This window comes from Rousettus aegyptiacus, unplaced genomic scaffold (assembly GCF_014176215.1).
Source record: "Rousettus aegyptiacus isolate mRouAeg1 unplaced genomic scaffold, mRouAeg1.p scaffold_m13_p_5, whole genome shotgun sequence".
NCBI lineage: Eukaryota > Metazoa > Chordata > Mammalia > Chiroptera > Pteropodidae > Rousettus > Rousettus aegyptiacus.
In genome coordinates this window covers 71,363,798-71,389,835 of record NW_023416308.1, presented here as the reverse complement: position 1 = coordinate 71,389,835, position 26,038 = coordinate 71,363,798, and positions in this window count along the sequence as shown.

Here is a 26,038-nt window from a genome sequence, read left to right as displayed (position 1 = left end):
TCCTCAGCCTCTATACTCTGATCTTTGAAGTGGGAACGATGGCATTTGTCCTGTATGACTCACAGGGATGGTATGACCATATGAAGATTAGAACTAAGATTCCATTACTCTCATTACCATGGTATTGATTGAAATGTTACTTAGAAATAGGTACATGAAAGTGTTTTAAGAATGACAAATAAATATACAAGCAGAGAGGTTATGATTACTAATATTCACTGGACAATTTACCTAATTTCCTTTTATACTACAAAATGATTAAAGTACAGTTGAAGTTAAAAATGTTTTACATCTTCATGTTTAAAAGAATAGCGATCATCCCTGTGAACTGTGTATGTATTTTAAATGTCTTAGGGTGACCAGTGTTCCTAGAATATGTAAATATCAATACAACATGTACCTGAGCTGGGAGGTTGAATTATTTTCTTTTCCAAAGGAGACTCCATTTCTTTTTGTACCCAGTGTCTTGCCCTTCTGTAAGGGAGTAAATCTTGAATACCCAAACAGGATAGCCCCCCAAAAAGTAGGAGTCCCCACTTTCCCATGGCAATAATGTGATGAAAATGTCTGTTGGTTTCTCAAATATTTGAATCACTGAAGTAAATATATCACTCACGATGCTAAGTATGGATCTTCTTTCCTTTCTCCTCTCACAAATATTTACCAAGTACACCATTTTATGTCAAGCCCTATGTTTGGCACAATTTTCCTGACTTGAGGTTCTCCCAGTTTCATATTGGATACTGACATGTAAACTCTCAATTACAATACAGTGTGATAAGTTTATGCTATAAAAGGCAAGAGCAAAGATTGGAGGGGTAAAGATAAGGGTCAATGATGCCTGGGAAGAGGAGACACTTGAATTGTCTTGAGAGATATGTAAGAGCTAACCAAATGGAGTAGAGGTGGGCAATGTGTTAGCTACAGAGGAAAAAAGATGTCTAGAGACAGCCATAAAAACATACCATTTACAAATGGCAAGTTGTTAGGTGTTCTTGGAACTATAGTGTTGGTCTAGAATGATTACATTACAAGAGTAGACAGAGGTCTCTGAAAGTCATATTAAACATTCCCACTAAGGTAGAAATTCAATGTGTCATCTGATGTGGGAAAATGGAATCCATGTATGGGATAATATAACTGTAGAATCTTAATGGTCAAATTCCTTAATTTCTTTACCTATAAAATAGTGATACTATCACCCACAAAGGGTACTTTTGAGACTTAAGTCTTTTTAAATTGTTGAATGTGGAACAAGCACTGTCAAAGCTGAACCCCTTCGTGGTGCTTTAGATGGCATCCCTTCTCATGATGTCTTTCCTCCTGAAATTATCCCTTCTCTTGAGCCAATAGTTTCTCCCACCTTCCCAGATAAGTTCTACAAACTCAACAACAACAAAAAAACTGCTTTATAATTTTTCTACTGTATAAAAAAATTCTTCCTTCCACAGTCTATTCCAAAGATGGTCTGACTTTTTCCTTATCTAAGAGAATTTCTCATAAGAGAAATTTCCATTCCAATAAAACTTTCACCTCTCCCATCTCCGGAGGCTGTCCACTGCAAGGTTCTCGACCATCCCCCTTGGCCATTTCCCAGTTCCGTCCTTTTTCTTCTGAGCGATAACATTGCTACCTTTTTTCTACCTTTCTATTTCTCATGCTCAGTCTCCTTTGCTATCTCTGAATAGTGGTCTTTTTCTTATTCAGTCCCAAGGCTTTCAATGCCATGGACCAAGGTCACCAGTCCCAATCCTCTCCTAGAACTTTCCTGGCACTTAGAATAGGACCAACTTATTACCATGGCTTATGAAAAAATAAAGTTCCTATTTCGCAGCCCTTCTTCTGTTTTTTATCTGATCATATGACGTTCTCCCATTTGCTCACTCATATCATATTGTTTTAAATTTCCTTGAATACATAAGCTTGTTCCTTCCTGCTATAGGGACTTTGCGTTAGATGTTCTGATTGAAAGGTTGTTCCAATATTGACATGTCTTCCCCTTCCCAGTCATTCCTATTTTCTACCTTCCATGGTTACCATACCTAGAGTAGTCCTGCCATACTTATTTTGCATGACCATTCTAATTCTTCATGTTTCATCTTGATTGACCAATTGTCTTTCATTCACTAATGTTAACTGCATGAGAGTGGGAAACTTGTTTATCTTGGTGATTGCTTTACCCTAGGTCTTGCTTAGCAAGGGAAAATGCTCAACAAATATTTGTGAAATGAATCAATAAACAAATGTTATTTCTCTTCTCACAAGCCCTGTAAACAAATTGTTTGAGCAAATTAGTAAATAAGAATCACAACACTCATCTTCTCTCCATAGCTGCTGTTTTCAAATATCCATCACATGTATTGTATTTAAATTGCTCCATATGCTCTTTACTTGGGTCACTGGGTTTACTTTGTCCTGAATTTGTTCCACTGGTAAATCATCTTAATTTCTTTGAAATCTTTGACCTTGTTCCTTTCATCCAGAAGGAAATAGAGCAGTAATTAGCAGCCATCATCAACTACGGTTGCCCTTGAAGACCTGGATGCCACTTTCTAAACTTTGAGTATCTGGAGTGTTTCTTCTGGGGTGGGGATTAGTGGACTCTCTGAGGAGGTTATCCTGGAATATCTTGGCATGAAAGGCAAATGATTTTTTATGTGCTTTCAGTTGAGACCTGAGATAGGCATGCTACTAAACTAGAAAACTGAAGTGAGTCCAGGAGGAAGGATTGCAAAAAGGAAAGAGTGAGAGACGCATATCTGGTTTCACATCCCAGCTTGGCTTTTTTTAGCTGTATATTCTTGACCTAGTTATTTTTTTTTCTATTAGTTTCAAGTAAACAGTGCATGTGTTAGACACTCATATAGCTTATGAAACATTCCCTAACTACTCTATCTTCCCTCTGGCTCTATACCTTACTGCTGTCTGCATTTCCTATGCCATGCTCCCCATCCCCATGACCATCTATTAACTAATTTGTACTTCTCTAACCCTTTGCTGATTTCTCCCAGCACCCCCAACCTCTCCCCTCTGGCCATCACTCCGTTGTCCTCTATATTTGTGGGTCTGTTTTTGATTTGTTCTTTCTGTTCCTTAGATTCTGCATATCGGTGAAATTATATGGTATTTATCTTTCTCTGTCTTATTTCACTCAGCATAATCTAGGCCCATCCATGTCATTGTGAATGATTGGATTTTATTTTCCTTATGGCTGAGTAATATTCCATTGTATATATGAACCATAACTTCTTCATCCAATCGTCTGTTGATGGGCATTTAGGTAGTGTCCATATCTTGGCTATTGTAAATTGTGCTGCCATAAACATATGGATGTATAGATCTTTGCAAAAAAAAAAAAAAAACTGTTTTGGTTTTCTTTGTGTAAATAACCAGAATTGCAACTACTGGGTCAAAAGGTAGGTCTATTTTTAATTTTTTAGGGAACCTCCGAACTGTATTCCATTATGGCTGTACCAATTTCAATACTACCAACGGTGTATGAGGGCTCCCTTTTCTTCACATCCTCGCCAACACTTGTTCTTTGACTTATTGATGATAACCACTGTAACAGTAAAATTAGCTTTCCTTTCAAAGGGCTGACTCATTCAAATAATGATTGTTTTCTACCAAAAATTTACATAGAATTTTTGTTCGAAGTGTGTTTAAAGAGTAGAAAACTAAATGACGATTAAGAGGTCACATTTAAAATATTTTGCTTAAATTGTCCTGAATTATTCTGATTTCACACTCCGTATAGCTATATGTAACACTAATATTGCAGAGAGCCACAGCATGAAGCATTAGGTTCCCTGATGCAAGTAACATTTAAGCAGTGCCCATCAGGCAAAGGTGCTATGTGGATGAGTCTGTGTGTGGTAGAGAATTTTTTTTCTTTTCTCAATTTAATCTAGTTAATATTTTTGAGCAGATAGATTATACTAGTATACTACTGACCACCTTTACTTGAATTTATAAGATATTCTATGAGGCATGGTGATCACAGTCTGCAGATGAGGAAACTAATGTTCAGGGTGGTTAGTAACTGCCCAAGGGTACACAGCCAGTAATCAAATGAAAATCAGCAATGTCAAGGTTGGTGACCATAGTCTTTGCCTCCCATGTCTTTGTCTTAGCTTGGTCATTTTATGTTTAGCCCAGAAACTAAGTCTTGCTTCTGCTACCAGGGCTGCCAAGACCAATCTTCCTAGCTGTCACTGGTAACTTGGAGGTGGTTGGAACGTGGAAACATAGTTGGTTACTGACCACTAGTTTACCATAGGTGTTACTCTCTTGTGTGAACTTCCCCACTGCACAATTATTCTACTTTCCAATCCATATTTTGCATAAATGTAATGAGGATCCCAAATAAGTGCTCCCTACCGATGGACAAACATGAGTTGGTAAAACTGTCAATAGGTCCCAAAGATTTTTCCTTTAAGCCTTGTTCATTCATTGACATCCCTTACTCAGACCCTTTATTTCAAGGTCCTCAGGCTACAAGATTCCAAATCTTGCCATTTTACCCAACCTAAGGACACAAAACCTTCCCCTAGAGCTTTTTTAAAATACAAATTTAAAGAATTCAGTTAGGGATCCTGTGATCCATCCCAGAGGGGCAACAGGATTGCTGTGCTGAGGCAGAACATGCTGGCAGCTGGGAGGTGCTATATTAGCCCTTTCCCAAATGGCTGAAATTTAAAAATCTCCAAAGGTAAAATGGTACAGACCTGTCTTCTCTCCTTTTATGTCAGTTTCTCAGGATGTTGTAGAGAAAGTATCAACATTACATTAGAAAATGTCCATTTTCAGATATCCCTTTCTCTTTAATCACATTTAGTATTTAACTGACAGGTGGAATAACAGGGCTTTGGGGAACAAAAGAAGACAAGGCATGGAAAGCCATGGGAAAGGAAAAATGACAGAGCAATGTAAGTAAGGTAAAGTAGAAGAAAAAGGAAAGAGCTATTAGTTTTTTGAGTAACTTCAAACTTCACCATACCAGAAAATAATGTGGAGATGTTATCCAACTCAAAAGAATTCAGTGAGATGTTATCTATCTTTTAAATATAAAAATACTGAGGAGTAGGCAGCAGGCTTGATGTACCAAAGTGACAGTGTTAGTCTGGAACAGAGTTTGGCCATATTGTTACTTTCTCTCTTCTAACTTAATCTTTCTTAAACTCCTTGAGGTAAGTCAGTCATAGTGTACCCTTATTCAGAGAGAAGAGAACAAAGACTTTTGGTAAACACTTTTTTTTTTTATACTGGCTTAAATTTAAACACATTTCTTTATTGTGGGACTTTTCAGAAATTTTATTTTAATAGTGACTATACAAGAGTATATTAAACAACATTGTTAGATTATATAGGTATGTTTGTATTTCACCAATCAACTAATCTATTAACTACTAATTAATGAAAGCCACATTTATTCATTAAATTTTATGATTACTCTTAGAAAAGTTTTAAGTTCTACTTTAATCTTAGGGACAAAGCTAGGGAAATCTTTCAGTTTAGTTCATCTGAACACAATTGACATCCTTAATATGAACCTGGCATCGTATTTATGCTTATTCCTGAGGGGCCTGCAATCAAATGGAAGTATGACACTATAATAGAATTTTCAACATTATAATGCTATAATAGAAGAGGATGTAAAATCCATACCACCTGTATGAAAACAATAATGAAGAGGATTAAAAAACTACAAAACTTAATTAGATCATTGGCATGAAGAAAATGAAATATAAAACATGAATAATTCAAAAAATACTCATGATCTGCCCTCTTGGAACCATTAACCTTCATTTAGTCATAATGAAGTCAGGCAATCTTATATATTTCAGATACTCATGAAATAAAGTTAAAAAAAATTGGAAGGACAAATATCTTAAATGGACACAACTGTCAGTTTTATATCACAAATTTCCTGAAAAACTATCCTATGTTTCAAGACAGAATATAAAGTGTCCATTTGTGGTTTTAAAGATAAGGCTTACATAATTTGGTTGCACATTTCTGTGTTGTATTAAACTATATAAGGACCCCTTAGCAGCTGAAGGCCTAACAAATTGGGATGGGCAGGGGTTGGGTGAAGTTCAGTTCTGCTTGTTTGTTTCTCCTCTTCCTACAGAACCCAAGGATTCAGCCTTACTAAAAATTACTCCTACCTTAAGGGATAGTATAGTACAGAGAATAAACTGATAGCTGCCAGATAGAAGTGGGGTTGGGAGTTGGGTAAAAAAGGTGAAAGGAGGTACAAATTGGCAGTTATAAAATAGTCACGGGGTTGTAAAGTATAGCATAGGAAATATAGTCAATAATACTGTAATAACTCTGTATGGTGCCAGGTGGCTACTTGACTTATTGGGGGATCACTTCATAAGTTATATAAATGTCTAACCACTATGCTGTAAACCTGAAACTAATGTAATATTGAATGTCAACTGTAATTGAAAAAGTGTTATTTTAAAGAGGTAGTATAGTATATTGGAATAATTATAGGCTCTAGAATCAGACAAATCTAGGTTTAAATCTCAATTCTGATAGTTCCTATCAGAACTTGGCATTATATACTTTGATATTTGGTTTCCTTCCTCTTAATGTGACGTTCTATAAAAATGAGATAAAATGTGTAAGTTTCTTGATCATAATAACTGTTAAAAAATGTTAACATTTTGAGTGTTCACAAAGAAAAGTCAACATGTGCTGACTAATAAACATGGGAAAAGTATAGATGTATAGAGATGGCTCTGAAAAAGGAGAGGCCTTGTGAGCATTCTAGAATAGCTGTTGTTCATCTCCATTTATTTTTATTTTACTTTTTTTTTTACAGTGATATTGGTTAATGAAATCCAATAAATTTCAGTTGTATCTTTAATAGTAAGGCATATATATGTCTATGCTGCTCACCTCTCATAGTTATATTTCTTTCTGTCTCCATATATTGGACTCCCTTTACCCAACCTACCCCTCCCCTCCCCTCCCCTCCGGTAGCCACTAGTTTATTGTTAATGACTATGAGTCTGTTTCTCCTGTAAATTTGTTGCTTTTAGGTTTATATCCCACAGATAAGTGATATCATATGATTTTCAACTTTTTCTTGTCTGGCTTTTTTCACTTAGCATGATTATCTTGAGCTCCATCCAGGTTGTCGCAAATGGCAGTATTTCATCTCTTTTCATAGCTGAGTAATATTCCATTGTATATATGTACCACGGCTTCTTTAGCCAAACATCTATCATAGGCTACTTCAGTTGCCTCCATGTCCTGGCCACTGTGAATAATGCTATGAACACTGGTGTGCAAATATTCTTTTGGATATGGGTTTTCAAGTCTCTGGGGTAAATACCCTGTAGAGGGATTGGTGGATTATATGGTAGATCAATTCTTAGTTTTTTGAAGAATCTCCATACTGTTTTACATAGTGGCTGTATCAATTTGCAGTCCCACCGGCAGTGTGTGAGGGTTCCTTTTTCTCCACATCCTCTCCAACATTTGTTATCACCTGTCCTGTTGATTATAGCTATTCTAACAACTATGAAATGGTATCTCATTGTGGTTTCGATTTGCATTTCCCTAATAGCTAGTGATATTGAGCATCTTTACATAAATTTGTTGGCCATTTGTATGTCCTCTAAGGAGAGGTGTCTGTTCAAGTCCTCTATCCATTTTTTGAATGGATCATGTGGGGGTTTTTTGTTGTTGAGTTGTATGAGTTCTTTGTATATTTTGGATTCGGCCCTTGTCAGAGGCATTGCTTGCAAACATACTTTCCCATTCAGATGGCTGTCTCTTTACTTTGTTGACAATTTCTTTTGCTGAGCAAGAGCTTTTTAGTTTGTTGTAGTCCCATTCATTTATTTTTGCTTTTACTTTCCTCACATTTGAGGTCAAATTCATAAAATCCTATTTAAGCCCAAGGTCCTTGAGTTTAGTTTCTATGTTTCCCTCTATGTATTTTATTGTTTCAGTCTTATATTCAGGTCCTTAATCTTCTCTGAGTTAATTTTGGTGTGGGGTGACAGACAACAGTCTAGTTTCTTTCTTTTGCAGGTGGCTTTCCAGTTTTCCCAGCACCATTTATTGAAGAAGTTTTCCTTTCTCCACTGTATGTTTTTGGTTTTTGTCAAAAATTATTTGCTCATATAAATATGCGTTTCCTTCTGGATTCTCAATTCTGTTACACTGGTCTGTGTGTCTGTTTTGCAGCCAATACCTTGCCATTTTGATTACTGTTGCTTAATAGTATAATTTGAAGTCGGGCAGAGTGTTACCTCTAGACTTTTTTTTTTTCCTCAGGATGGCTTTGGCAATTTGGGGTCTTTTGTGCTTCCATACAAATGATTTTTTGTTCTATTTCTTTAAAATATGCCAATGGGATTTTGATAGGGATTGCATTAAATCTGTATAATGCTTTAGGTAATAAGGTCATTTTAATGATGTTGAATATTCCAATCCAAGAACACGAAATATCTTGCCATTTCTTTGTATCTATTTCGGTTTCTTTGAATACAGTCTTATAGTTTTCATTATATAGGTCCTTCACATGTTTTGTTAGATTTATTCCTAGGTATTTTATTCTTTTTGTTGCAATTGCAAAAAGAATTATTTTTTCCACTTCTTCTGACACTTCATTATTAGAGTATAGGTACACTATGGATTTTTGAACGTTGATTTTGTATCCAGAAACTTTATTGTATTTGCTTATTGTTTCTAGTAGTGTTCTTGTGGAGTTTTTAGGGTTTTCTATATAGAAAATCCTGTCATCTGAAAATAGTGACAGTTTGACTTCATTTACTATTTGGATACCTTTTATATCTTTCCTTTGCCTGATTGCACTTGCAAGGATCTCCAATATTATATTAAATAACAGTGGCCATAGTGGACAGCCTTGCCTTGTTCCTGATCTCAGAGGGAAGTAGATTGGTATTTTTAAATGGTAATTTAATACTGGAAATACAGCAAAAGGAAAACTTCAAGTCCTTTCAAAGTCATACAGGAGCACTGTCTTACAAGCCCACCCGAGAACCATTTAATTGTCTATGGGACTATACCTTTGCTTGTTTTGACATTTACTATTGATTAGGGCTCAGGTTCTGTGAAATTTGTTAATATGTAGTTTTTTTCCAGTAGAAAAAGGTGTTACATTTTTGTTGTCCTGTAGGACATTCACCAGTTTTGTATTTGAATCTAGCAACCTTATTCCAATATTCTTTCTATGATACCTATAATTATGTAAAAGCTCTTTGGACCAACTTTATTATATTATAGTTTTAGTAATAAATTAATCTTTGGCAACTGTTCACTTATATTTGGATGAGTCTTTTTCAAACTTTATTGACTATTATACTTTGACACCTTAATACGTTTTCAAGGTTGCCTCTGGTTTGTGGCTTCTGAGTCCATTACTCTCTTATCACATATCTATTTTTTTCTCTTCCGCATGGGCTGCTTGATTTTTTTAAAAATTCTGTCTTTAATGTATAAGCCTACATTATCCATCCTTGAGAAAAAATAAATGAAATATATTGGCCATTTAAATATAGATCAAGCTTTAAGTAAGTAGTCTGCATCTCCAGAGATCTGCAGAGTAAGAAGCACTAGTTACTATAGGCTGCCAATTCCATAGAAACAGTTGGCTCTGGGAACTTCGCAAATTCCTCATAGAATTTTTAGGGGTGAGAGAAATATAATTTCCACAGAAAGTGATATGATTCTCTTGGGCAGTAATAAATATTACCTTTGGCTCTTTAAAATTTACTTTTCAGAAATTCGGTTCAAAAATTAATTTTTAAATGTAGTAACTCCCTTAGTCTTTTAGTATCAGTTTAAGAAACATAAATTTCAGAATCATACAAACCAAATTCAACTGGGTTTGAATTACTAATGGTATCACAAGGTAGACAAAACTACAGGATAATTTTCCTGAGCTTTAGCATTTTCCTCTGAAGATATGGATATTATCATCCTAACTTTGTTGTGAAGATTCATTGACATCACATACATAAGGTCATATAGCAGGGTGCACTGCATACAGTGGATGCTCTTTGCTTAGTCTGCTTTTCTCCTCAAATCCTTTTAAATAGAATCTCTGCTACTTCCTATAACAGCTAAGATTATTGAATATTCATTTTGTGTATGGCATTGAACATATATGTAATAAGTTTTCTTTAAATACAAACATGTTTATAAAAAATGAAAAACATTTTAAATTATAAATGGATACAGATGTCTTTTATATAATGCCTGAATACATTGAATAAACAAATGTATAAATTGTTTGGCTGTGTTTGTATAAAAATTCATATTTTCACACTGGCTTTATCATATTCAGAAGTCAGCATTTTAGCATAAATATTTCCACAATTATATAAATTATTCCACATCTTCATTTTCTCTCATGCTTTCAGATCCTTAAATATTCTAAATAGAATAACTTACAATTATATATTAGAATCCAAAGAGTTTCTAACTCATGTTTTCTAATACACCCTGGGTTATGATTACTTTTGAGTGACATAATAGAATGGATATGAATTCTAGCTCCATCATCAATTCACCAAGTGATCTGGACAAGTTATGCCAATTCTATGATTAATGAGGTCCTTGTGAAACAAGAATGGTGGAATTCATGACACAAGGCTGCTATGAAGAGTATTTAAGAATTCAGATAAAGTGTTGGCACATGGAAACTATTCAAAAGTATTAGATTAAAAAAATATACACACACACATTACCATTATTACTCTCATAACACTACCCTTCTTAATGGGTGCTTCGTGAATTGTGGTTCATTCAATTCATGCTGGCTATTGCAATGTAAGCATCGAAGGTTATGATTGTATTGGACTCTTTTGGATGCTTTTTGAGTTCATGGTGGATGTTTTCATGCCCCATTTATGTCTAGAAGTAATAATAGATTTTCAGAGCTTTTGATGGTGAAGCTATTAATGTTAAAAGAGCTCAATTTGAGCAGAATTTAAGTAAGCACTATTAATTGCTAAATTTGCTATTTTGTTAGAACAAATGCTGTCGGTTGAGTATACATTCAAAGGTATAATTAGGTACCCTTAACTAGTTCTTACTTGTATATTAAATTAAATTAAATTAAATTATTAAATTAAATTTATAGTTCTTTTTTCTTCTTTCAACTCTGAGCTCTTTCAGGGAGAGACTTTCACCTCTCAGTTTCCTATAATTTTAGTGGCAAAAATACCTACCAATTTATTAGCTTTATGTTTCAGTATCTGCTTAGGAAATTATGTGGAACTTTATTTTTTTTTCCCAGAACATGGTTGGAATAAAACTTAGATTTCAGCCCTAACACAAGATTTTTCTAATCCCTGGAACACTCCAGAATTCAAACAGATGCAGAGTCATTTTACATCATTAAATGTTAAATTCAGAGTAAGTCTCTTGCTAAATTGAGCATTTATTCTTTAAGTTAGTCAAGTTACTCCTCAAATGTAACATACTTCTCTAAAGATACATTTTGACCTGATTTGGATAAATGACTTCAGAAAACTTAAAACTTTCCTGTGTCCTGGATGGCTGAGTAAGTTCTTACCAGATGCGATTGTTCATAAAAGCATTATTTCAAATAGGTAAAATGTAGACTCAGTCCAAATATGGACTGGTAAATGGACAAATTGTGGTATATTCAAATAATGATATACTATTCAGCAATATGAAGAAACAGACACATGTTTCAACATGAATAAACCTCAAAAAGCCTATGTTAATGCTAAGTGAAAAAGTCAGACAAAACTGGCAACATATTCCATTTATTATGTGAAATAGAAAAGACAAAAGAGATAAAATGTGGACAAAAAGTTGCCTAGGGCAACCTCTGGGAATGCAGATGGGCTGTAAGTGAGAGCTTTCTTTGGGGTGAGAGACATGTTCTAAAACTAGACTGTGTTAATGGTTTCATAAATCTGTAAATTTACTACAAATTGTTGAATTATATACTTAAAAAAGTAAAACACTATGGTATGCAATTACCTCGGAAAAGCATTAAACATAAATGAGAATTACAGAACTGAAAAAGATAGCATCTGAAATAAAAAATATATATATTGGATAGGCTTAATTTACAAATGACTATGCAAGAGGAAAGGATTAATAAACATAATCAATGAATAAATTTGAAGAGAAAAATATTGAATAATAAACATAACTCAGGGGGCCTATGGAACAATATTAAAGATCTCCTCGCCTAGAATTCTATCTATATCCAACGAAAATACCCTTCGAGAATGAAGACCAAAAAATAAAAAAGACCAATAGAGACTGGCCAGCTCCCAGTACAAGAAAGTCAACAGAAAATTCATTTTAAAGGAAAATGATAGATGAAAGCTCAGGTGATATCGGATGGAAAGGAATGAAGAATATCAGAAGTAACATAAGTGGATAAATGTAAACTACCACTTTTCTCTTAATTACTTTAAAATACATGAAACTCTTAATGGCATAATTATAATGTCTTGTGAGATTTATGATTAGAATACATACAATACATATGAAAACTAAAGGCATGACAAATGGGAAGAGTACTAAATCTGTCTATATGATTACAAGTTTTCTACATTTTATGTGAAGTGGTTCAAATGATATTTAAGTAAACTTATAAAGTTAATGATGTATATTGTAATCGCTAGAACAATCACTAAAAATCAGACAAAGGAACAAATTTAAAAGAGCATACGTAAGTTAAAATAGAATTTTAAAATATTTCCCACAAAAGACAGAAAAGGAACAGAAGAAAAGCAGTTAAACAAATATGATAGAACCAAATCTATGTACATCACTGTTTATTTTAAATATTAAATATTTTAAAAGTGAATCCAACACTTCAATTAGAAGTCAAATGTTATTGTACTATATCTGTTGTCTACAAGTGATGTACTTTAAATGTAAGATACAGGTATGATGAAAGTTAGTGGAAGAATATCGCATAAGCAGTGAGCATAAGGTTGAAATGACTATATTAATATCGGATAAAGGAGACTTTAAAATAAAGAATATACTAGACATAAAATAGGTCACTTTGTAATAAAACACGCAATTCACCAAGAATATATAACAATTATAAATGCTTATGCCACTAATGAGTTTCAAAATATAAGAAATGAAATGAAAGGAAAAAAATGAACCCTATAACCATGTGAAGATTTTAACACCCATCTCTTAACAATTGATATTACAAAGAAATTAAAACTTGGAAAATAGGAGTAACACTATTAACTCTTTTGAAGTAATTGATATTTATAGACACTTTATTCTACATCTGCAGAATGCACATTCTTTTCCAGTGTCCATAGTATATTCAACAAGAGAGGCTTACTTCGGATTTATATATTTTTTTAAAAACTCAATAAATGTAAAACAATTGAAACCACAAGTAGTATGTTCTATGACAATGTTCTATGACCAAAGGAATCAATAACATTAAGATATCTAGAGTATCATATTTGAAAATTAACATAATTTTAATATTTAGATATAACTGAAGAAATTAAAATTTCACAGGCCAAAGAATAAAAAACCACAAGGAAAATTAGGAAAAAAGTGAACCAAATGATGATAAAGCACATTTCAAAATTTATGTGTTACAGATAAAACAATACTTGAGAGAAATTGATAGATTAAAATGCTTATAGTAGAAAAGAACAATCTAAAAGAAATAGCCTAAGCTTCCAAATTAAGGAGCTAGTAAACCCAAAATAAGTGGAAGAAAATAATATAACACATGTAAATAGAAAACAGAACAATGGAAACCAAATTTGTTTTTTTGCAAGCATCTACAGAATTGATCAATTCTGATCAATGAGATATATTGTAAATTGCCAATATTAGAAATGACATTTAAAAGAATTATAAATATTATGTCAAGAAATTACACAACTTAGATGATACTGAAATATTTCTTGAAAAATAAAATCAAAACTGACTCAAAATGAAAAAAAATCTAAATAGCTCTATATTAAATAAATTGAATGTGTATCAAAAAAGTTTTCCACACAGTAAACATCAGGTTCTGACTGTGAATTATATCAAACATTTAAGGATAAAATACAAATCTTTTGAAAATTCTTTCAGAAAACAGAAAAAGAAGATATCCTAAGATATTGTAAGAGCAGCACAACCCTAATGCCATTAGACAAGGACATCTCAAGAATATCTCACAAAAATAAGTTAAAAAACACTTAGCAAACTATTAGCAAATTAAATCTAACAATACATAAAATTGACAATACATCATGATCAAAAGAGTTCATTCCAGTAATGCAAGATTTAACCCAAACCAATGTAATTCACCATGTTAAAATAAGTGAAAAATGCCATATCATTACAATAGATTCAGAAAAACTATTTGACAAAAACATCAATTTTGTTAGAAATTCTCAAACAAGAAATAAAAAAAACCCTTTTTTATTCTGATATAAGGCATTTAGAAAATCTTTGGCTAAATCATACTTAATCATTAAATATTGAACACTTCTATGAGGATCAGTATCATGATCCTTCTATTCATCCTTTTATTGGAGGTTTTAGGCAATGCAATAAAATAAACAAAAGGCCAAAAGACAGAAAGGAAGAAATAAAACCATATCAACTTGTTAATAACCTGTTTTTTTAAGAAAATCTAATAAATTTTCAAAACAACTATCAAAACTGATGAGCGAACTTAGCAAGTTGCAGGATACAAAATTTATAAAAATATAAAAGTTAATTCTAGTTTTTATATTCTAATATCAATTAGAAAATTAAAACAAAACCATTTATAACATTAAAAATACTTAGAAATAAATTTAACAAAAGAATTTGCAAGATTCATTCCTGTACTGAAAATTATGAAATGTTGTGGAAAGAAAATAAAGATGTAAGTAAATATACGCAAAGTCTGCACCCACTTCCAAAGCGTGTGTGCGCGAGGGTTCCCACACAAACTAGCAATTCTCCTACACTAGCAGGGTATCCTACTGGAATCTGACACTACCTACATTGAGATAGCATCAAATCCCATAGATTAAGGTCTCAGCGCAGCAAAACTACTCACTCTCCCTACTTCAGACCCGAGTTGAAATTTCAGGTTGTAGTCACCTGTGCTTCTGACCAATGGGCAATAGATCACAAGTTCCAAGGACCTCCTCATTGGGTTCAATTAATTTGCTAGAGAGGCTCGAAGAACTCAAACATTCCACTTATGAGAACAACATTTTATTACAAAAGGATAAAACTCAGGAATCCTCAGAAGAGGCACATAGTGCAAGGTGTGGGGAAAGGGCATGGAGCTTTCCTGCCCTCTCCAGAACCATTCTTTCCAAAGCTCCATACACCCACCCAGAAGCTCTCTGCACACTGTTGTTTTGGGTTTTTATGATGCTTCATTACATAAATGTGATAGATGACATCACTGGCTGCTGAACTCAGTGTCTAGCCTCTTCCTTTCCCTGGCGTGAGGGGTTGTGAAACAAAGTTCCAACCCTCTCATTACAAGGTTGGTTTTCCTAACAACCAGCCCCTCTCCTCACCTGTTTTCCAAAAGTAACCTCATTAACATAACAAGAAACACCTTTGTAGTTGTTCGTCGGGTGATTCCACGACTTTTAAGAGCTCTGAGCCAGAAACCAAGGCCAACTATACGTATTTATTATAAATCACATTACAATACAATATTCATGAATTGAAAGGCTCAATTTTGTTGAGCTCTTAATTCTCTCAAAGTTTCAAGAGGCTTTTAAAAGTTTATGTTGAAATGAAAAACACCTAGTATACTCAAAGATCTTGAAAAAGATCAACAAAAGAGACTTACACTACCTAACTTCAAGACTTATTGTAAGGCTTCAATAATCTGGACAGTGTGCTATTGGTAAAGGATCAGACTGATCTAACAAACAGAATAAAGAATCCAGAAATAGAGTTACTCTTATACGGATATTGGTTTTTTGAGAGAGCTCGTGGACACACACACACACACACACACACACACGCAACTCTCCCCCGACCCCCAAAGGAATCTAATGGAAAATGTTAACAAAGAGTGCTCGCTGGAACCAGTTTTGATATGAGGGATGACATGAAACCCTATCTAACACCATATGTAGAAATTAATTCAAGAAGAGTCATAGATTAAATGTAAGAGATAAAATTATACAGCTTTTGGTGGAAAATGCAGAATATTTTCATGACTGGGGTAGGTAAGTGTTTCTTAGGTCACTAGAAGTGATAACCATAACAGAAAAAGTGATAAATTGGATTTCGCCAAAATTAAAAACATTTTCCTATCAAAAACTACTGCAAAAAAAAAAAAAAAAGTGTGCCACGGATAGGAAAAACTATTCATAAAATATATTTTGACAAAGAATAGTAACCAAGATGTAAAAAATCCTCTCGTCTTAGGTATTTACCCAGGACAAATAAAAACTTACATAAAAGACTTGTACAAGAATGTTTACAGCAGTTTTATTCCTTACAGCTTGATATCAGCAGTAATCCTGGCAACCTTCAATAGGAGAGTAGATAAACAAACTCTGATATATTCATTTGATTGAATACTACTCACAAATTATTAATACATTCATCAACATGAATGAATCTCAAAAACATTTTGCTGAATGAAGCCTTACATAAAAATGAGAACATACAGTACTATATCATTCCATTTATATGAAATTCTAAAACAGAAGAAATACATGATGAAAAATTTAGAATATTGTTTTCCTCTGGGACAGTGGGGTAATGCCAACACATCTCGATAGGTGTTTAGGTTACCCAGTGGTATACACTTGTCAATATTCAATGAATACACACTTAGTATACATTTCATTGCTTGCTTAAATATTAAACTCTAGTTAGTGGTATGCATCCTGAAGTATGTAGGGGAAATGTGCTCATGCCTTTTACTTGCACAATGCATTAAAAGTCAAATGGGATAATGAGGACAGAGGAATAGATATGTAGGTATGTAATAAAGCAAGTAAATATTAATGGTAGAATCTAGGTAGTGGGTACATGGACATTCACCATAACATTTTTTTCAACAACGATGTGTCTTAGTTTAAACATTTTAGAAAACAAAACAAAACAAAACCTTGATTGTATTTTGAATTTCTACAACTTACGGTTCCAAATAAGACAATTAATTCAAGTTCAGAAATATCTAAAAAAGTAATAAAATTGAACATGAAGGTAATTTCAACTGGTTTACTTACCTTTTCCAAATGACTTTGTGTTATCCTACTTCTTTACCATCCTCAGTTGACACTTTGCCAGGACTCTCCTTGAAATTCTACTCTGAGCTTGTTTTCCTTTCTCCTACTTCATTCCATCATTTCCTTTGCTGTCCCCTTTTCTTTCACTCTCGCTAAAACTATTTTTTTTCAAGAGTTTGCCATTAGCTTTCCTTATTTGCTCCATTAAAAGTTCTCAAAATTGGTCTGAAGACCACTAACATCAGAATTATTGGGGTTGCTTTCAAAAGTTCAGACTCAACCCACCAGGGTACTCCTGAGTTGAACTGCCTGGGAGCCAGACCGTGGCATTTATAAGTTTACAAATTCCACAGGTGACCCACATCACCCGGTTAACAACTCCTGCTTCACTAGCTGCCCCGGGCATGCCCATCATCCTGCAGAGCTGCACCTGTTCCTCCTAGAGCTGCTGTTTCCTTCGGACAATTCAAATTACTCTCTGCCTCTTTCGCATTTCCACTTTGATTCCTTTTGTTTCTTTGTTTTCATTTTGACACAAAGGATTAAGATCTTCATACAATGCTTTAAAAGTGTCATACTCTTTTAAAGCTCCCATTTGGCTTGATAAGACATGCATTAGAGCTCCACATTTGAGACACCGCATGGCTGGCCCAAGCTATTTCTACATTGTTACATGTCTTTCCTTCTTTTGATTGTCTGCATTTCAGAAACATTCAGCCACTTTTCCCAAAAGTACCGTACACATTCATGATTACTTTCTAAAGCAGGAACTTTGGTTTTATCCATTCAGAAAAGCTATAATTTTTCAGATTGTGATAACAAAATAGTTTGTATTTATAAGACTGTTATTACTATGTGTACACAAAAATTAACTTTGTTACTATAAATCTAAAGCTTTCTAGTTTATAACCATCTTTTCCACATTGAAATAATTGATTCTAGTTGGCATAATTTTCAAATAATGAGAACTTTCATAAAAACAATATAATGGCAGAACCACTTAAGATCCATGAGGCCAGGAGCAATGTCTTTATTGATCACCATTGCATCCTCAGAACTAGCTGGTGCCGGAGACTCCATCTACTCTCCAAATATGCTATTGACAACAAATCCCCAATATATAAAAATATGTCATATTACCAACATCAAAGAATTTTTCACAAAAAAAATGTATTAGACTATAACATAAATGTTTTTACACAAGGTCTTGTACACAGTATGTGTGCAATAAATTTTAGTTCCTGTTTTATAGCCAGAGGCATTGCCTAGCCCTTGATTAGGGCAATTAAATTTGGTAGTGAGATCAGGTGCAGGTGGTCTATTCCAAACGTGAGATGGGGAGAGAACAGATACAAAGGCTTCACATATATTGTCTGGTGTTTCAGAATCACTGTTTCCTTTAACTTTTTTTATATCAATAGTAACAACCACCAGATCAATATCTTGCCTAAAAAAATTTTGTTAGATGGTCAGTGTAGTTGGAAGAGGATATACCCTATTTCCCCTTCAAGCTAGACTTTTGTCTATTATCAAACAAAGAGCGTATGTTAGAACAGATCTTTACACCTAATTTCTATTATTCTTGGAACCCATGGAGATCAAGGATCAAGTAGTAATGTGGCCAGGAAAATGATGATGGAATAAAGATTTGCATTGATTCTCCAGACACCAATAACTGAGAACATTCAGGCTCTCAATCAGGTTGTTTGTTTAAATGCACACAGTTTAAGAGATGCCTATTAAGGCTCTTTGATAATTCCTGGCTTTAACAAGCTGAGGTTCTGTAAACCAATAGGAATTGATTGTTTGCAGGTTCAAAGTCCTGAGATTGGAGTTTTCATAGGACTGGAAGGAAAAAAAGAGTTCACTTCACCCTTCTAGTTTACCTGGCTTAATTTTCAAATCAATTTAAGTCCACAAATATTAACTAAGCACCTCTAGTTGCAACAAAATGGGCTGAATATCAAGCATCTGGTCTTAAAGAGCAGACCACACAGGGCTAATCATGCCATCAAATGGGCCCTGAAGGTGCAGAGATGAAAATGCTGTTGCTGATGATGCTGATGCTGATGCTGATGCTGATGCTGATGCTGATGCTGATGCTGATGCTGATGATGGTGATTTTTATCCCTGAAATGTTTTCTTTGTGGCAGATATTGTTCTAAGAATTGAATAGGGATTAAACATATACCATGTAGTCATCACAATACCCTATAGAAAATGCCATTAATTACTTCATTTCACAGATAGTGAAACTGAGGCATCAAATTGTTAAGTAACTTTTCTAAGATCTAATAACTAATTTAAAAAAAGAGCTAAAATTTTTTTCAGACACTGTCTCCAAAGCTTTAAATGCTGAGGGGCACACAGAAGGGAGTTATTAACTCTAATTGAGAATAATTAATAAAGTTCTCTGGTAGAAGTGATGTTTGAGCAATAATTTGGGGTATGTAGTATTAGGATCTGGACCTACAGAGAGAACTATGGCTCAATAGTTTGAAAAGCAGTGGGATTGCCTGAGCAGTCACAGATGCACAAAAGTATACATAACGTAAACAAACAAACAAAAAGTATACATTACATGTGCTAAATATTTTTCATTTTCTTCCCCAAACTCAAGCTCTATTCCTCTCTTCCATGCTCTGAAAGACGATTTCTACATACCTAGTCACTCAGGCTCCCTTCCCCTCTGGTTTCCAGTTGTGTACCAGCGTGAGAGCAAAGGGTGAGAAGACAGAATCCGGAATCCTGCTTCTTCCTGCTGGGGAAGGGTTTGGCAATGGCTGCACTCCTCTAAGTCCACAACTTCTGACAGACGGCCTTCTTTCCACAGCCACAACTTCTCTACTCATACTTCTGTGACTTGCCCATTCACCACGGTCTCTTCAACTGCCTTTTTGAGTGCGTCCTTCTTCCCTGCGGTTGTCTGATAGAGTACACTTAGGAAACAGCATGATCAGCTATGCTCCTTAGAATGACAATTCTGGGTACCGCAGTGTGGAGAATGGACTAGAGACTGCCCAGCACTGAGGCAGGGTGAAAGTTCGTGCACCAAAAGGGTCAGGAGGGAGAAACGAATACTTGAACTGAGGCAGGGGTGGAGAGTGATGTTAGAAGGGGAGAAGCGAAGGCTTCATTCATTGGACTTTTTGAGGCCTGGATTTGGAAGTTGATGAAGTCAGGGGAAATGAGAATGGCTTTGTGCAGTCTGGCTAGATAGACTCTGAACTGTAGAAGTTGTACTCTGGACCAGCTAAAGGAAGACCAAAAGAAAGAATCTGGCAGCTGAAGAACTTGGCCCAGGATTGACGCACTGATTTGCTCCATTTTCTTAATCTAAGGCATGGGGGTAGTACTGTCTTTATTCTCTTCTAGAATTTCTAGATAATTTTGCAGTTTTCAGATATTGCATCCTGAAAACAGCCCTATGAAATAGGAAGGGCAGATATTGGCATGTCCATTTCAGAATTGAGAAACGACAAGTTCTGAAGTAGTAACATGACTTCCTCATGACAAGATAGCAAATAAATCACAGTATCAGGATGAGAATTAGGTGGTCCAAGGTTGTACTTCTGCCACCTCCAGGTTACCTGTTTCTTGAGATTCTTAGGAATGTCCCAGGAGTCGATGGGTTAAATTAAAGTTCAAGGGCTCTGCTATAACAGTGTTAAAATGCAACCCAGGGTGCCCTGCCCCACTTTCTGCACTGAGATGGCAGTTTATCTCAAGAGACCTTCTCAAATAATGATCAGGACTTGAAAGGGCTTGAAAGGGCTTGAATTCCAGAGCGCATCTAAGTCTCTGAATCTCAATTCAGGAAAAAGACTTGTGAGAATATAATAATAATAATAATAATAATAATAATAATAATAATAATGATGATGTTAACCCAAAGTATTAAGAGAGATAGATAACTCAGCTCTTAAAAATTTGCTATGACCAGTGAATTAAGACAGAAAGCCAAATGCTCTGAGATCTAAACGCTCAGTAAAAGAAGCAGTTATTTTCAAAAGATAATTCATTTTCTGAGGGAAAAATATTTATGTTAAAATCTTGTCTCTACTATCATAACATTAAATTTGGGGATGAGGAGTGACATTATTTTTCCTAAATAGTTTCATGGAATTTATTCAATCATTGATAAGACAAGCAAATAAGTGAAGCAAAAAACAGTAAGGTGAGGGGACAGATGCTAATAAGTATTCAGTGATAAAAGATTTCCATGATCAAAAAATATGGAAACCTGATGGAAAACAAGTATAAAGAGTTTTCTGTAATGTGGGGCTTCCGAGAACTGTTAATATGTTTATATCCACTGAGTGACGGCATACATACACTGATTTCAAATGTATTTGTTCCTAGGCCCCTATTTTATAGAATATAGTCTAGAGAATGCTACACAAATCATTTTATGAGTCTTGGTGGCCAATATGTTAGTGCAGAATAGAAATGATATTTAATATTTGGTGAGCTGTTCCTTTGTGTAAAGTAATTTGCTGGTATGCTCGCACACATAATCATTGTTAATTCTCAGCAAAGCTCTTTAGAATAGATATTATTGGCCCTGGTTTGCAGATGAGGACACTTGGGCTCTAAGTAACTAATTGGCACAAAGTCACTCAGCTATTAGGTTGAAAGACCAGGAATGGAATGATGATTTTTTTGGAGAGCTCTTAGTCTTTCTGGGACATCAGAATCACGTACCTTTTTATTTCCAGAGCTGAGCTGAACATTGATTCCTTTCTGTATAATTTTCTCAAAAATATAAATGCCAGAACACTTAACATGCCAGCTTTTCTTGCCCCATGCCCCAGCCTCTAGTGTGCACTCAACCCAGATAGAATCATAGACATCCTGCAGCCCCAATCATCTTGTGGACTTTCCTCTTTGCGTGCCCATCTCTAGGCTGTGAGCTCTGTGAAAGCAGCTGCAATGACATATACTTCTTACAGTGCTAATGTTAGTATAGTACTTGGTGCTGTTTGCAAAATGAATGCCCGGATTTTGTAGGTCAAACCACAGGGGCAGAGGTTCTTCCTTACATCCACCCAAAATACCTCTGCTGCCTTTTACAGATGAGTCTCAATTTATTTTCATGATAGTCCTAGAATGATTGGTTACTCACTTCCTTATCTGACCATTTCTAGAGCAAACAAGCTTGATTATTTCTTTCCCATCAGTTCTGAATGAAAAATACACATGGCTTCAGTTAAATTCATCTCAATTCAATTAAAATCCAAATCCATCTAATCCAATACAATATAATTCAATACAGTTCAATATCATCATATTTATTTGAATCCATGCTAGTCTATAGGCTCCCTGAAAGCAACAATTTTACCACTGCTGCCTTCCCAGCTTCTAGCACAATACATGACAATCAGTAGGGCCTACTGCTGTTGAATAGATGTGTAAATGAATACAGAAGTGAATATATAATGTGCTCAAGTAAGGAACAAGCACTGGAGTAAAAATACGATCTTGATTCCGTTTTCAGATCTTCCAGTTACTAGCTGTATGATCTTGAGTGAGATGTTTAACTTCTATGAGCTTCAGGTACTTTATTTATAAAACAGAGAAAATATTACTACCTACTTCAGAGGTAGTTGATTTGATTAAATCATATAATACAGAGAAAGTGCTTAGCAAAGTGCCTGGCATATAGAGACAAGTTATTGTTATTGTTATCAATGTTTTCAGTGAAAATTATATTTAAATGGACAAATTAGTGAATAAACAAATGAGTGAATATTTGTTAAGTACCTAGGTGTAAAGAAATTGGCAGTGATGGGCCTCCGGGGTAACTCTGCCCCTTAACTGCTATGTGGCCTTGGAAAAATCACAGGAACTCTCTGAACTGTTTTCTCATCTATAAATTGAGACAACTGTTATCTTTATTTCAAGACTGCTTCTAGGCTCTAGGAGATAATGTATGAGAAATTAAACAATCAATAATATAAATCTAGAGAATTATAAAGAACTGCTATTACTGTCATGTTTCTTGTACTATCTATTAATATGTCTGAGTTGTCTAAAACACAGAAATAAAATCAGGATTACTCATGAGGCTTGATGACAGATGTGAATACCTTGTGAGTTAGTTTCAAAAGAGATAAAAGTAAGCTTACTCTTCCTTACACACTATTTGAGAGAGAACTGACATTTTACATAGAATATTGTGGTTGATGTCCATAGGAAATGAAATATTAATAAGATGTGTTGAATAAAATTTTTAGGGTTTTGTGTTGTAGTTTCCTGGTGTTTGATTTGTGCAGGACAGCAGGCTACCTGCAGGCCACTGTCATCTCCTCCTGCAAACGCTCAGCCTAGGGTTCCAGGAAAAAACCAATACTGAATTTCAGGATGGTGCTAAACCTGGATTTCAATTAAACAAAGAAGGTCTAAAACTGAAGCCCAGCAATACGTTTGTCTGTACCATTTTTCAACATTATAATTAGGAAAGGCAAGTATGATTAAATTTGCATAGTACCTTGTATTCAGTAGGTACTGAGCTAATGTGTGATGAATTGATATTAATCAAGTCTTTCTTTAAATAAACGCATGTATGCTCCCTTGGATCAGTTGCTTTTCTTTTAAATATAAATCTCCAATCTCCTCTCCTAGCACCAATTTCTTCATCGACAAAATGAGCATAGTGATATTTAATTCCATAGGTTGTGGTACAAATAATGAGATACATATATTTTTTAATCTAGAACTTACAAAGCATGAGAATGCTTTAATTTGCATGCTAATAACTTATTGCATAATACCCCACTCGATGGATGAGGAAACTGAGTTGCAGAGCACAACTTTCATACATTTACAAACTAGTAGGGATACAGCAACTAGCAAAGAGCTTGGTAAAGACTAGGCCAACTGTAAGAGACTGTGTGCTTGCTATGCACATGGCTGATGGCCAAAAGCCCTTCCTTTCATGTGGTTATATCCTCACCTTAAGAAAAAAATTAGAATATGAGTACCATCTAAACAGGAGGAAAAACAATTCACTTATTTTTTCAGTTACATTTCTTGGATTAACTCAGACTCATAGCTCTTCAGTTTGAAAGTTCACTGCGGGCTTGACCGAAGAAGCCATAAACTGAAAAGACTATTTTTTCTCCTTGGTTTTGGCCATCTCAAAAGCCCAGCATGCAGCAGGGACTTGGAAGAAAAAGGTTCAGGGATGTTAATAATGGTGACCAGGACTTGCACTCATGCCTGTCTGACTATAAACCTCAGAGCCTTCCCATTAAAGCACAATAAATTTTGAAATGGGCCAAATGGGTCACTGAGAGGCTTTCATCTCTACAACACACAGGATTTCTACAATTCCAACTTGACAAATCAGTGTGAGCCTACTTATTCCGGATTTTGCTATAGATGCTAAGGCTGCAGAGATGAATGAGATACAGTCCTCCAGAGAAGAATTCTCGTTACACTCTATTTGTGGGGCAGAGATCGTTAGTCTGCCTTCCTCAGCGCTCTACACTCTTTGCTGCTGAGGACATTTACAAAGCTGATTGAGCCAAGAGTAACTCTGGATGGGCAGGAAGAAAAGACTTCTACGCCTCTAGCAGGTGGGTTTTGGCATTAATCTGGCTGCCCTAACCTGATTTTCCTATGTCTAGAATGATCCTAAGCACTCCATACTCAGAAGCTAACATATTCCACTTCTCCTTATTTCTTCAACTTTCACTCAGTTATCATTTCCCGAATTCATTACAGATCTCAAAGTGAGGCTAGAGGCCTGGCGAGAGCCCCTATCCCACATGACTCATGCCAGTCCCTCTTCCTCCTCATAGCTTTCTAGCTCAAGGTTATACCAATCTAGGTAACTTGTGGCGATCGACACCACGAGTTACCACCATAATAAAATGCCTACCCTACTGGACTGTAAATATTATCTTGCATTTGTTTTTTATTGCTACATAACAATTTATACAAACTTAGGAGCTTAAAATAATACAAGTTTATTATCATATCCCACTTTCCAAGAGTTAAGGGTTCAGCACAATTATTTTACCTGGATCCTCCGTTTAGGTCTCATAGGCTAAAGGCAAAGTGCCAGCCAGCTGCCTCTTCACCTGGAGGTTCAATTAGGGAAAGATCCACTTCCAAACTTACTCAGGTTGTTGGCTGAATTTTTTTTCATATTCTTCTCTTGCTAGCTGTTGGTGGAGGCTCTCTCTCAGCCCATAGAGGTCGCTCTCAGATCTTTACCATTTGAGCCCCTTCATCTCAGCAGTGGGGACCCTCTTCATGCCAAATCCCTTTCTCAGTTCCTTTCTCTCGGATATCCACTTCTGTGACCAGCGGGAGAAATCTCATTGCTTTGCTTTCAAAGTGATTGTTTAATTAGAACAGGCCCACCTCGGTCACCTCATTTTAGGGCCGACTGTGCCATATAACATAACCTGATCATGAGAGAAAAAGCCATCATATTCACAGTCCAGGGGACTACGCTGGGCATGTACACCAAGGGACAGGAAATCACGGGGGTATCTTAGAATTCTACCTACCACCCATCTCTAGCTCAAGATCCTGGCTGCTATGTCCCACCTTCTGTTAAAATTCAAAAAAAAAAAGATGCCAAACCTCATTAAGATAAAATTCATGATCCCTGCCACTCACACTTGGAACCTGAGAGTTGGGCAGGAGGCTCCCACAGGGAAGCCAGCTTCCACGGGCAGCTCAATCCCTTTAACTTAATGCAGTTTGTTCCTAGCTTCCTGTCCTTTCCTGTACTTGCCACGTGCCTCACACTGAGCCAATTTATGTAATGACATTCAGGTATATAACCAACTTGATATAAATAT